At 45.7% G+C, this 14,164-nt stretch overlaps 1 protein-coding gene across 2 annotated transcripts in view; it reads right to left on the reverse strand.

Annotated features, from left to right (window-relative positions):
- Positions 1-14,164, reverse strand: part of mtDNA-helicase (mitochondrial DNA helicase) — a 126,846-nt gene that overhangs the window by 18,561 nt on the left and 94,121 nt on the right. The gene's annotated exons all lie outside the window — the stretch shown is intronic.

Below are 14,164 nucleotides of genomic sequence, written 5' to 3' on the forward strand. Positions count from 1 at the left end.
TAAGAGTTTTTGACAGTTATCAATATAACAAAACCAAAATATATAGGTACCTGGTAAGGAAGTTGACTTAGACGATTACTCTGCCTTGTAAGTCTGTCTTCCTCACGAAGCCCAGCGATCCTCTTAGGATGCTGAAAGACTCCCAGGAGCTGAAGTATAAAGGGTTGCAAGCCATACTAACAGGACCTCATCAAACCCCTAATCTGGGCGCTTTCAAGAAATGACTTTGACCACCCGCCAAATCAACAAGGATGCGAAAGGCTTCTTAGCCTTCCGTACAGCCCAAAAAAACAATATTAAAAAACATTTCAAGAGACAGATTAAAAAGGATATTGGAATTAGGGTAATGTAGTGGTAGAACCCTCACCCACTACTGCACTCGCTGCAACGAATGGACCCAGTGTGTAGCAGTCCTCGTAAAGAGTCTGGACATCTTTTAAGTAAAATGACGCGAACACTGACTTGCTTCTCCAAAAAGTCGCGTCCATAATACTTTGCAGAGATTTATTTTGCTTGAAGGCCACGGAGGTTGCTATAGCTCTAACTTCGTGCGTCTTAACCTTAAGCAAACATCGGTCTTTCTCATTCAAGTGAGAATGAGCTTCTCGTATTAAAATGTTATTTTCATTAGTAAAATAAATTTTTGAATATACTTACCCGATGATCATGTAGCTGTCAACTCTGTTGCCCGACAGAAATCTACGGTCGGGATACGCCAGCGATCGCTATACAGGTGGGGGTGTACACAACAGCGCCATCTGTGAGCAGGTACTCAAGTACTTCTTGTCAACAAGAACTCAATTTTCTCCTCGGTCCACTGGTTCTCTATGGGGAGGAAGGGCGGGTCCTTAAATTCATGATCATCGGGTAAGTATATTCAAAAATTTATTTTACTAATGAAAATAACATTTTTCAATATTAATCTTACCCGATGATCATGTAGCTGATTCACACCCAGGGTGGTGGGTGGAGACCAGCATACATGTTAACAAAGAAGCTAAGTATCCCGTATTTCATTTTATTAGTTATTCAAAAATAACATAAAATAAATAAATACCTGGTAAGGAAGACGACTTGAACCATTACTCTGCCTTTATTAAGTACGTCTTCCTTACTGAGCGTAGCGGTCCTCTTAGGATGCTGAACGACTCTTAGGTGCTGAAGTATAAAGGGCTGCAACCCATACTAAAGGACCTCATCACAACCTCTAACCTCGGCGCTTCTCAAGAAAGAATTGACCACCCGCCAAATCAACAAGGATGCGGAAGGCTTCTTAGCCGACCGTACAACCCATAAAAAGTATTCAAGAGAAAGGTTAAAAAGGTTATGGGATTATGGGAATGTAGTGGCTGAGCCCTCACCTACTACTGCACTCGCTGCTACGAATGGTCCGAGGGTGTAGCAGTTCTCGTAAAGAGACTGGACATCTTTGAGATAGAATGATGCGAACACTGACTTGCTTCTCCAATAGGTTGCATCCATAACACTCTGCAGAGAACGGTTCTGTTTGAAGGCCACTGAAGTAGCCACAGCTCTCACTTCATGTGTCCTTACCTTCAGCAAAGCAAGGTCTTCTTCCTTCAGATGAGAATGTGCTTCCCTAATCAGAAGCCTGATGTAGTAAGAAACTGAGTTCTTAGACATTGGAAGAGAAGGCTTCTTGATAGCACACCATAAGGCTTCTGATTGTCCTCGTAAAGGTTTTGACCTTTTTAGATAGTACCTAAGAGCTCTAACTGGGCAAAGTACTCTCTCCAGTTCGTTCCCCACCAAGTTGGACAGGCTTGGGATCTCGAACGACTTAGGCCAAGGACGTGAAGGAAGCTCGTTTTTAGCAAAAAACCGAGCTGCAAGGAACATGTAGCCGTTTCAGATGTGAAAACTATGTTCCTGCTGAAGGCGTGGATCTCACTTACTCTTTTAGCTGTTGCCAAGCACACGAGGAAAAGAGTTTTTAATGTGAGGTCCTTAAAAGAGGCTGATTGGAGAGGTTCAAATCTTGATGACATAAGGAACCTTAGGACCACGTCTAGATTCCAGCCTGGAGTGGACAACCGACGTTCCTTTGAGGTCTCAAAAGACCTAAGGAGGTCCTGTAGATCTTTGTTGGTGGAAAGATCCAAGCCTCTGTGGCGGAAAACCGCTGTCAACATACTTCTGTAACCCTTGATCGTAGGAGCTGAAAGGGATCTTACGTTCCTTAGATGTAACAGGAAGTCAGCAATCTGGGTTACAGTGGTACTGGTTGAGGAAACTGCATTGGCCTTGCACCAGCTTCGGAAGACTTCCCATTTAGACTGATAGACTCTGAGAGTGGATGTCCTCCTTGCTCTGGCAATCGCTCTGGCTGCCTCCTTCGAAAAGCCTCTAGCTCTTGAGAGTCTTTCGATAGTCTGAAGGCAGTCAGACGCAGAGCGTGGAGGTTTGGGTGTACCTTCTTTACGTGAGGTTGACGTAGAAGGTCCACTCTTAGAGGAAGAGTCCTGGGAATGTCGACCAGCCATTGCAGTACCTCTGTGAACCATTCTCTCGCGGGCCAGAGGGGAGCAACCAACGTCAGCCATGTCCCTTTGTGAGAGGCGAACTTCTGAAGTACCCTGTTGACAATCTTGAACGGCGGGAATGCATACAGGTCGAGATGGGACCAATCCAGCAGAAAAGCATCCACGTGAACTGCTGCTGGGTCTGGAATCGGAGAACAATACAACGGGAGCCTCTAGGTCATCGAGGTAGCGAACAGATCTATGGTTGGCTGACCCCACAGGGCCCAAAGTCTGCTGCAAACATTCTTGTGAAGGGTCCACTCTATGGGGATGACCTGACCCTTCCGGCTGAGGCGATCTGCCATGACATTCATCTCGCCCTGAATGAACCTCGTTACCAGCGTGAGCTTTCGATCTTTTGACCAGATGAGGAGGTCCCTTGCGATCTAGAACAACTTCCTCGAATGAGTCCCTCCCTGCTTGGAGATGTAAGCCAAGGCTGTGGTGTTGTCGGAGTCCACCTCCACCACCTTGTTTAGCTGGAGGGACTTGAAGTTTATCAAGGCCAGATGAACCGCCAACAACTCCTTGCAATTGATGTGAAGTGTCCTTTGCTCCTGATTCCATGTTCCCGAGCATTCCTGTCCGTCCAATGTCGCACCCCAGCCCGTGTCTGATGCGTCCGAGAAGAGACGGCGGTCGGAGTTCTGAACAGCCAAAGGTAGACCTTCCTTGAGAAGAAAGCTGTTCTTCCACCACGTTAGAGTAGACCTCATCTCTTCGGAAACAGGAACTGAGACCGTCTCTAGCGTCATGTCCTTTATCCAGTGAGCAGCTAGATGATACTGAAGGGGGCGGAGGTGGAGTCTCCCTAACTCGATGAACAGGGCCAGCGATGAAAGTGTCCCTGTTAGACTCATCCACTGCCTGACTGAGCATCGGTTCCTTCTCAGCATGCTCTGGATGCATTCTAGGGCTTGGTTGATCCTTGGGGCCGACGGAAAAGCCCGAAAAACTCGACTCTGAATCTCCATACCCAGGTAGACAATGGTCTGGGATGGGACGAGCTGGGACTTCTCTAATTTGACCAGGAGGCCCAGTTCCTTGGTCAGATCCATAGTCCATCTGAGATTCTCCAGACAGCGACGACTTGTGGGAGCTCTTAAAAGCCAGTCGTCTGACGGAGCCGGACACAAGATCATGGTACTGCTGCACAGTCTGTGAACTGTCAACCATGGGGAAGCGAGGAAGTACAGCGACAACCCGAAACTGTCTAGACTGTCTGGGTAGTACAGACAACTCCTTATCGGGTTGCTGAGGTTGCCGCACTGCGTCACAACAAGTCACCTCTGCTGGTTGTTGAACGTCTTCCCAGTGACACACTGACTCCGTAAAAAAAAAAAATCCTCTATCAAGGACTAAGCTTGGACTGCATGTCTTGCAACAAAGCTCAAGGTCTATGGGAGCAGGTGTGGCAACAGACGGGGTTAGCGACTGAAGCGGAACCATTTACCCTCCCTGGAAGCATGTTATGCTTAAATAAAAGTCCATAGGAGGCTAAGCAGCTTAAGGCTCCTCTCCAAATGACAGAGTCCTCAAGGGAATATCAGAAGGAGGGAGAACAGCACTTTCTCATCTACAGGAACCATATCCGAGAAAAGCTAAGTTCTCTCAGTGAGGGTTTCACTGGTGCAAAAGCAGCAGACCAGAAGGCAACGTTATGAAACTGCTTGACAGTCTGTGAACTGTCAAAAACTGAACTGTCAACCACAACAGGAGCGTGAGGACATACAGCACTGGTGTATAAGTAGCAGACCAGAAGGCAATGTCATGTAACTGCATGACAGTTTGTGAGTTGGCAACAACCAAAGATGTGTGGGGAAGCCTCAACTCCTGCCTGACTAGTTTGCTGCTGGCGAGTGGCGGTAACCACAGTGTGTTGCGGAGGCTGACACACCGTGTCAAAACACGGCAGCTTGTGGTAGCTCCCGCACGGCAACGGAGTGCTCTGTGTGTGGGAGTCATCATACATCTGGCAGGGTTGACTGTGCATGGGTGGAGGAGCTCTCACAACATGAGTGTGAGAGCATGAAGCCATGCCGGGCGCACAACCGTGGGAGGTGTAGGCCCACGGGTGCATCGTCAACCTTCTCCGCAGTCGGAGTGTGGGAGCTGGCAACAACAAAAGCAGAGTGCTGGTGCGTGGGAGGGGCTGCGGTGGGTTGAGGAGCATGCGGTATGGTATGCAGAGCATGCTGTAAGGTATGCAGAGCATGCTGTAAGGTATGCAGAGCATGCTGTAAGGTATGCAGAGCATGCTGTAAGGAATGCAGAGCATGCTGTAAGGTATGCAGAGCATGCTGTAAGGTATGCAGAGCATGCGGTAAGGTATGCAGAGCATGAGGTAAGGCATGCGGCTCATGCTGCATGGTATGCGGCTCATGCTGCATGGTATGCGGAGCATGCTGTAAGGTCTGCAGAGCATGCTGCATGGGCTGAGGAGAATGCCGCATAGTGCTGGAACCCGGCAACTCCTGATGCGGCAGCTCACGCATGTTAGCAGAAGGTGCAGCAAGAACATGCGTCTGGCAGTGAGGACTGCGCATCGGTGGAGGAGCTCTCACAGGTGTGGTGTGGGAGCAGGCAGCCGCAGTATCTGCTGAGCGAGTGAGCGCACAACCTCGGCGGGTTGTAGGTAAACAGGCTGCATTGTCAACCTTCCAGCATGATACTCCTGCATGAAGGAGCAAGCTGAGACTGTATAGTCTGCAGCATGGACCACTAGGGTCTATGAAAGACAACAACAAACGGAGCTACTGTCCGTTGTGACTGAGGGTCTAAAACAGCTGGTGCGGCAACAGACGGAGTTACTGCCTGTTGCGGTACCACCTAGCCTCTCTTAGGAGGTGTGCAGTTGTCGTACTGCAGCGAGTCCGAACTGACCCAGTGGCTACACCTAGGCCGTTGGACTTGCGCGGAAGGGACCGACTTGCACTTAAAAGCTGCAAGATTTGGTCCATGGTTTCTGCGAGAAACCTCTTCCGCAGACGAGGAATAAATGGGCTCTCTCGTCTTTGTGTGGGTGGGGTGATCACGTCGGCAACGTGTGTAGATACACCCGAAACCACAGAGGGAAACGTCTGTTCGTCGATCAAGGCCTGAGGAACCCATAAGTCCTTCGACATTACTTCTCCCCTGGGCTTGGGAGCTTGTAAGAGGTATCGGACTAGGTGAACAACTGGCACGAACAGACGAACCCTCGAACGCAACACTGTAACACTTTGCGCATATCACTTTATCACTTTTGATTTTCTGTTTGCACTTATTTCACTGAACTCGAAACTTTAAGTGGTTTGTACCTGAAACACACAATCCTATCCTTCATTAAAAGGTAGTAATTGCGAAAACAGTATTACAATGTAACAGAAAAACATAATGAAAGATAAAGAATTCAGTGGCTGGAAAAGAGACTAAACACTAGATCAAATAAACTACGTTTAAAATCTCTCACCGCATAAAGCCTGGGAACAAGAATAAAACTCTAGAAACGTTTTACCTTCTTCCCCTCTATCGACTAGGGAGAAGAGCAAAAAAAAACGAGAACAACGTTACCCGCTTGAACGAAACGTTTATCCTCCTCTCTCTCCCTCCGTCTCTATCTCTCTCTCTCTCTCTCTTGACTTAGAACCTGAGAGATGAGCCCAATTATATATATCGTTAAAACATATTATTTGTTAAAGGAAAAAAAAACTGAAAGGTTTCCCAAATAAAAAGTTCCTTTATTAGAATTAAAACCATTTAAGCTAAGAAAGAATGAACGAAACGCTAGAATCGGTTTACTCTTACTGCAACGTGAAACCGTGAATACTCTCTCTCTATCGTAACGATAGAGCGCAAGTTGAACGTTCTGAACGTCAACAACTGTGGAGACTAAACAAAACGTTAGTTCAACTTTGAAAACAGTACGAGACTTATCAAAGAAATTCTTTCAAAAACAAAAAGTTAAAATAGCATAAATTCTTAACAGGAAAAACGATATGACGAGCTCAATGTTAATTAACTTCGGTTCCAAGTAAGGACCGCCTACTATTAGGAAAGGTCGCATTTTTTTTTTTTTTTTTTTTTTTTTAAGGAAGGTTAATCGAAGAGGCCTATAAATGGCGGAGAGATATAAAATAAAAAGTGAAAGAGAGTCTATACTCTCTTCGACACCAACACTTCCGTCTAAGGGAAGGGTCGGCCATTTAAAAGTGAAAGAGAGTCCATACTCTCTTCGTCACCATAATTAATTCAAATTAATTCCAAAAGCTTGCTAAGCTAAAGATAAAGCTTCCTGAATAGCGAAGGCTAAACTCTAGAGCAAATACATCACCAAATCGTGAACAATAACTCCAGAATCAACAGCGTATCCAAGTAGGTCTAGCCGGAGGCACGACAGAGGAAAAATTGAGTTCTTGTTGACAAGAAGTACTTGAGTACCTGCTCACAGATGGCGCTGTTGTGTACACCCCTACCTGTATAGAGATCGCTGGCGTATCCCGACCGTAGATTTCTGTCGGGCAACAGAGTTGACAGCTACATGATCATCGGGTAAGATTAATATTGAAAAAAATCTGATAAAATATGACAAAGCATTCTTTGACATAGGCAATGATGGTTTCTTAACTGAGCACCATAATGCCTCAGATTTACCTCGTAATGACTTAGTACGAGCTAAATAGAACTTAAGAGCTCTAACAGGACATAATACTCTTTCCAGTTCGTTGCCTATGATCTCTGATAAGCAAGGAATATCAAAAGATTTAGGCCAAGGACGAGAAGGCAGTTCATTTTTTGGCCAGGAAACCAAGTTGAAGTGAACAAGTGGCTTTTTCTGTAGAAAAAACCGATGTTCTTACTGAAGGCATGAAGTTCACTGACCCTTTTAGCCGAAGCCAAGCACACTAGGAAAAGTGTCTTGAGGGTGAGATCCTTCAGGGAGGCTGAATGTAATGGCTCAAACCTGTCTGACATGAGGAACCTTATGACCACGTCTAAGTTCCATCCAGGAGTTGCCAAACGACGTTCCTTAGAGGTCTCGAAAGACTTAAGGAGATCTTGGAGATCTTTATTGTTGGAAAGATCTAAGCCTCTATGTCGAAAGACCAAAGCCAACATGCTCCTGTAGCCCTTAATCGTGGGAGCTGAAAGGGAGCGAACCTTTCTCAGATGTAAAAGAAAATCTGCGATTTGGGCTACAGAGGTACTGGACGAGGACACAGATGCTGACTTGCACCAGTCTCAAAAGACTTCCCACTTCGACTGGTATACTCTAATGGTAGAAGCTCTCCTCGCTCTTGCAATCGCACTGGCTGCCTCCTTCGAAAAGCCTCGAGCTCTTGAGAGTCTTTCGATAGTCTGAAGGAAGTCAGACGAAGAGCGGGGAGGCTTTGATGGACATTCTTTACGTGGGGTTGACGTAACAGATCTACCCTTAGAGGAAGACTTCTTGGAAAGTCTACCAGCCATTGAAGTACCTCGGTGAACCACTCTCTCACGGGCCAGAGGGTAGCAACCAACGTCAACCTTGTCCCTTCGTGAGAGGCGAACTTCTGCAGTACCTTGTTGACTATCTTGAATGGTGGGAATGCATAGAAGTCCAGAAGAGACCAATCCAGTAGAAACGCGTCTATGTGGATTGCTTCTGTATCTAGGACTGGAGAGCAAAAGATTGGTAACCTTTTGGTCAACGATGAGGCAAAGAGGTCTATGGTGGGATGACCCCAAGTAGCCCAAAGACTCATGCCCACGTCCTTGTGGAGGGTCCATTCCGTGGGTATCACCTGACCCCTCCGACTGAGACAGTCTGCCAAGACGTTCAAGTCTCCCTGGATGAATCTCGTCAACAGGGAGATGCCTCGATTTCTTGACCATAAGAGAAGGTCCCTTGCGATCTCGAGCAGCGTGAAGGAGTGTGTGCCTCCTTGCTTGGAGATGTACGCCAAAGTTGTGGTGTTGTCTGAGTTGACCTCTACCACTTAGTTTCGAAGAAGCTTTCGAATATCATCAAGGCCAAGTGGACTGCTAATAGCTCCTTGCCGTTGATGTGCATGCTCTTCTGACTTGAGGTCCACAGACCCGAGCATTCCCGACCGTCCAGGGTCGCACCCCAACCCAAATCCGACGCGTCTGAGAACAACACGTGGTTTGGGTTCTTGACTGCTAGGGATAGTCCCTCTCTCAGACTGATATTGCTGTCCCACCATTTCAGGCATGCCTTTACTGGTTCGGAGACTGGGAATCATACCGTCTCTAACGTCTTGTCCTAGTTCCAGTGAGAGGCTAGATGGAACCGGAGAGGCAGAAGGTGTAGTCTCCCTAGTGAGACAAACTGCTCCAGGGATGAGAGAGTCCCTACGAGACTGTTCCAACTCCTGACTGAACAAACGTTTTCTTTTCAGCATTAGTTGGACTTCGAGCAGGGCTTGTTCTATTCGGTGGCAGACGGAAAAGCCCGAAAAAAAAACTGGACTGCGAATCTCCATCCCCAAATATAGATTAATCTGGGATGGGATCAGTTGGGACTTTTAGGTTGACCAAAAGTCCCAACTCCCTGGCCAGACTCAACGTCCAATGTAGATCCTGCAGACAGCGAAGACTGGACGATGCTCTGAGAAGCCAGTCGTCCAAGTACAGGGAGGCTCGGATCCCCGATAGATGGAGGGATTTTGCCACATTCCTCATGAGCCTCGTAAACACGAGAGGAGCAGGACTGAGGCCAAAGCACAGGACTCGAAACTGGTACCCCACATTCCTGTAAACAAACCTCAGAAACGGTTGGGAATCCGGGTGTATAGGAATGTGGAAGTATGCCTCCTGAAGGTCGAGAGAGACCATCCAGTCGCCTTCCATAAATGCTGTCAAGACAACCTGGTAGACTTCATCGTGAAGTTTGTCTTGACAATGAACACATTGAGCGCACTTGCCTCTTACGTACTCCTGCAGTGAACATGGCTGCCAGATCATTGGAGCCATCCCTGAGGGACTTGTTCCTGCAGAGAACGTGGCTGTCAGATCATTGGAGCCATCCCTGAAAGCCTTGTTTATGCATGACATAATTGTACAGCAAAACTTCAAACGCTCGAAAATAGCTCTGAAGTCGACCATAAAATCTTGGAGCGTCTCATGGCCAGGCGCCAGGGAGAGTCTATGAGGTTTGAGAAGTCTATCTGGGCAGAGGCAGGAACTCCCAAGCCGAGAACTTCTCTCGTGTCATATCAGACTCTCGCTCTATAAGCCAGCTTAAAAGTAGGGAAAGCAAAGGCTGTCTCCCCCAAACTCCTCCTGGTGATAAACCAGTCACCTAGCAAACGTAAAGCTCTCTTAGAAGAGCGAGCGAGAGAGCACTAGCTTATAAAACAACAGCTTCGAAGTAGCTAGGCCTAGTGTAAACTCTGACGTTTAGGCGAACGAGGAGCAGCAGTTACAAAAAGATCCGGACAAAGATCCTTAAAAATCAGCATGATTTATTTAAAGTCCATAGAGGGCTAAGCAGCTTTAGGCTCCTCTCCGTCTGACAGAGTCCTCAAGGGAATATCAGTAGGAGGGGGAACAGCAACTTCCTCATCTGAAGGAACCTTGTCCGACAATAGCCGAGTCTCAAGCAAGGGAGAGACCTACCGTGGTGGCAATGCTTTACAAGCAGAGTCCACACGCACTGGTGCATTAGTAGCGGACCAGGACGCAACATCATGTAACTGCTTAACAGTCTGTGAACTGTCAACAACAACAGGTGCGGGAGGACGCTCGGCGTCCACTCGAGACTGTTTTGACTGCCTAGTCTGAGCAGTCAAAACAACTCTAGACTGCGGTAGTTGACGCTCAGCGTCAAAACAAGTCAACTCCGCTGGTTGGCGAACGTCCTGAACGTCAACAGGAGCATTAGGAAGCGGCCTAACGTCCAAATGCGGCTGAAAATCAACACGTGACCGCAACGAGTGAGGCTCTACATATCGTGACTGACGTGACTTAGCTACGTCAACGTCAACAGGACGCACGAAGGTTCGTTTGGGCGGCTGAAGGCCAGGATCTCGATGAGATAAACGGCTAGGATCAACGTGAACCTTATCGGCAGAATAGTCTTCCATAAGAGAGGCAAGCTTATTCTGCATGTCTTGCCGTACAACCCATTTAGGATCAATGGGAATGGTTGCGGTAAGAGACGAGGGTAACGTCTGTGACTGCAAAACCTTGCCTACAAAAAGACTCTCGGAGCCTGTGTTACGCTTTTGTTTAGGCGGCGAGCAGTCTTCCGATGACTGCATAGGGTCAGAGCTGTCCTAATAGTTAAAACCAGGACGCTGGACCTGTCCTGAAAGGACTGACTTTCGCTTAAAGGGCCTCGAAACCTTGTTCCACGGTTTCTTATGCGAAAAGCCTTCGGATGACGAGGAGAAAATCGTCTCTCTCACCTTATGGTAGGGGTGATCTTGGTGATATACGCCTGATACCATAGAGGGAACGTCTGTTCGCTGATCAAGGCCTCTCGAACCCATAAGTCGTACGACATTACTTCTCCCCTAGGCTTGGGAGCTTGCAAGAGGTCTCGGACTAGGCGAACGACAGGCACGAACAGACGAACCCTCGGTCGCAACACTGATAACACTTTGTGCAATATCACTTTATCACTACGATTTTCTGTTTTGCACTTATTTCACTGAAATCGAATTTTTTAACAATTCACATTAGGTATGAATAAAACTGATTTCTACCTGAAGCACGCAATTCTACCCTCATCAAAAGGTTATAATTGCGAAATCAGTCGTATAATGTAAGCACATTAATACAAGCAAAAAACAGTAAACATATTTTAAGATAAAAAGATCAGTGGCTGGGAAAGAGACTAAACACTAGTTCATTCAAAACTACGTTTCCAATCTCTCACCGTACAGTGCCTTGGGACGAGAATAAAAACTAAAAACGTTTTATCCTTTCTCCCCGTACAGAGACTAGGGACGAGAGTAACTCGAGAACAACGTTACTCGCTTGGGACGAGAATAAAGATCGGAACGTTCTCTCTCCTCTCTCTCTCTCCGTCTCTATCTCTCTCTCTCTCTCTCTCTCTCTCTCTCTCTCTTGATTTCGCACCTAAGAGAAGAGCCCACTTACGTTTCGTCAATAAACAGGTTATTTGACCAAAGGAAAAAACTGAAAGGTTTTTCAATTAAAAAGTTCCTTTAAAATAGAATTTAAAACATTTAAGCTTTGAAAGAAGAATGAACAAAACGTCAGAATCGATTTACTCTTTCTGCAAAGTGAAACCGTGATACTCTCTCTCTCTATCGTAACGATAGAGCGCAAACTGCGTAGCATAAATAAACTAAACGTTAGTTCATCTTTGAAACAGTACGAAGACTATTCAAAGAAAATCTTTCATAAAATATCTACTAAAAAATATTCATTTAATAAGTTTTAAATCATTAGCTCTGTAAAAGTTATTTACGATTGAAAGGGCTCAACGTTGTTTAACTTCGGTTTCCAAGTTAGGACCGCCTACTCTCAGGAAAGGTCGCATATAAACAAATCATTAACATTTATCTTGATGTTTATTATAAATGGAAAGCTAATCGAAGAGGCCTAATAAAGGCGGTTGAGATATAAAATATATAGAGGAAAATCTATAATTAATTTATAACGTGATAAGATAATTGCTAAAAGCCTAAAACACACTTCCATACTAAGGGAAGGGTCGGCCATTTAAAAGTCAAAGAAAGTCCAAAAAACAATCCAAAGTCATCAAAAATTAAATCTATCCAAAAACGAGTTCAAGATTTAAGTTGAAGATAAAACACCTGCACTGCGAAAGCTCAAACCAAAATGAAGTACTTCACCAAATATGTTGAGAAAACTCCAGGTTCTACAGTGAGTAATGATACGTCTTGTCGTCAAGGTCGACAGAGAACAATTGAAGGGTTTGTTTACATGCAAGAGTGGTATCTGGCCGATAGTTGGCGCTGGTGGGCACACCCGCAACCTTCATAGCGATCGCTCGCGAGTTTTTGAGTGTGTTTTCACCGGCTAAGTTAAATATTTAAAATGCTGTATTCAAGCTAACACTATTTTATAAGACCAGTTCTTCTCCACAACTTGGTACAGTAATACCTCTAGTTACAAAATTAATTTGTTCTGGACTGGTTTTCAAATTATGACTTTTTTGTATGATAAATCATGTCTTACATGTAAATCGCATAATTCATTTCAAGCCCTATTAAAACACCCCATTAGATTTTATAATATCCTGCCAAGCTTGATCGATGACATATCACAAAATTTAAATGTTCCTTCAAAAATTCACGCAGGGTGAGGTTTGTGCTATCGGTGATTTTGAATACTGTATATCTTCTTGAGGTATGAAATCACTTGCTGGTCCATGGGCTGGAGGAGAGAGGTGGTGTTAATTGGAAGGTAGAGAACCTTGATAAAGTAATATTCCAGAAGGATATCTTCCTCGAAACCAGGAGGGTGAGCAGGGGCGTTGTCCAACACCAGCAGACATTTTAGAAGGAGGCAGTTCTTTTCTAAATACAGTATCTTTTTACAGTCAGAATAAATCAGAGTTTTATCCACTCAACAAAGAACATTCACATTAACCAGGCTTTCGTATTAGCCCACATCACTGGGAGCTTCTCCTTGATCATTTTATGGGACTTGAAGACTCGAGGAGTTTCTGAATGATACACCAGTAGGGGCTTGACCTTACAATACCCACTGGTGGTGGCACAGAATGGAATGGTAAGCCTGTCTTCCATGAGGCATTTTTTCCAAAAAGGCCCCGTTTTGTCACAGTTGAACACTTGCTGGGGACTGTAGCTTTTCAGGAGAGTTAACTCGTCGAACGTCTTAACAAAAGTTTCATCGGCTGCTTTCGTGTTCAAGCTGTCAGCCTCCCTATGCTGCACCACCGATTAAATGCCAGACCGTCACTTGAATTTTTCAACCACCCATGTGAAGCCTTGAACTCTGGGGGTGCCTGCTGCGATGTCCCTTCTCTTTCATCATCTTCGGCCTGAGCACATACGGGATCACCAAAATTGGCGCTGGACTTGTGGCAGATTATTGTCTCAGTGATAGTGTCTCCAACGATTTCCTTGTCCTTAATCCAGAGGAGAAGCAGTCTCTCCAGCTCCTCTTATTTGAAAAGACAGTCACACCCTTAGAAGGTGTTGCTACTTTGATGGTATTCTTCTGGTTAGGGATGGTGCCTATCATCGACGGATTTCGGCCATATTCCTTAGCTATTACACTTAACTCCATGCTAGCATCATATTTCTTGATTATCTCAAGCTTCGTCTCCATAAAAATCATCATCTTCTTCTTTCCTTGAACATCAGCTACATTCTTGGGACCCATGGCTAATACTGTATGAGTTGAATAATGCTACCAGATAACTATAAGCAAGCGAAATCACCAACACGAATTCAATGTGAATGATACCGCTGCCAAAACGAAATAGTCGAAGAGATTCTGACCAATAAGCAAGCAGGATCTTATGGCGGTAACTAGCATCAGGGTAGCGAGATAACCAATGGGAGAGCAGGAAGATGGTGGCAAGTTTACAGTTTTTTGGTGCATGAATTTTAAAATTATTTTCTCGGCAGCCGGCCGAATCTTGTTTCGTATCATGAGGGTTTCTTTGAAACACA

Source organism: Palaemon carinicauda, chromosome 18 (assembly GCF_036898095.1).
Source record: "Palaemon carinicauda isolate YSFRI2023 chromosome 18, ASM3689809v2, whole genome shotgun sequence".
Lineage (NCBI taxonomy): Eukaryota > Metazoa > Arthropoda > Malacostraca > Decapoda > Palaemonidae > Palaemon > Palaemon carinicauda.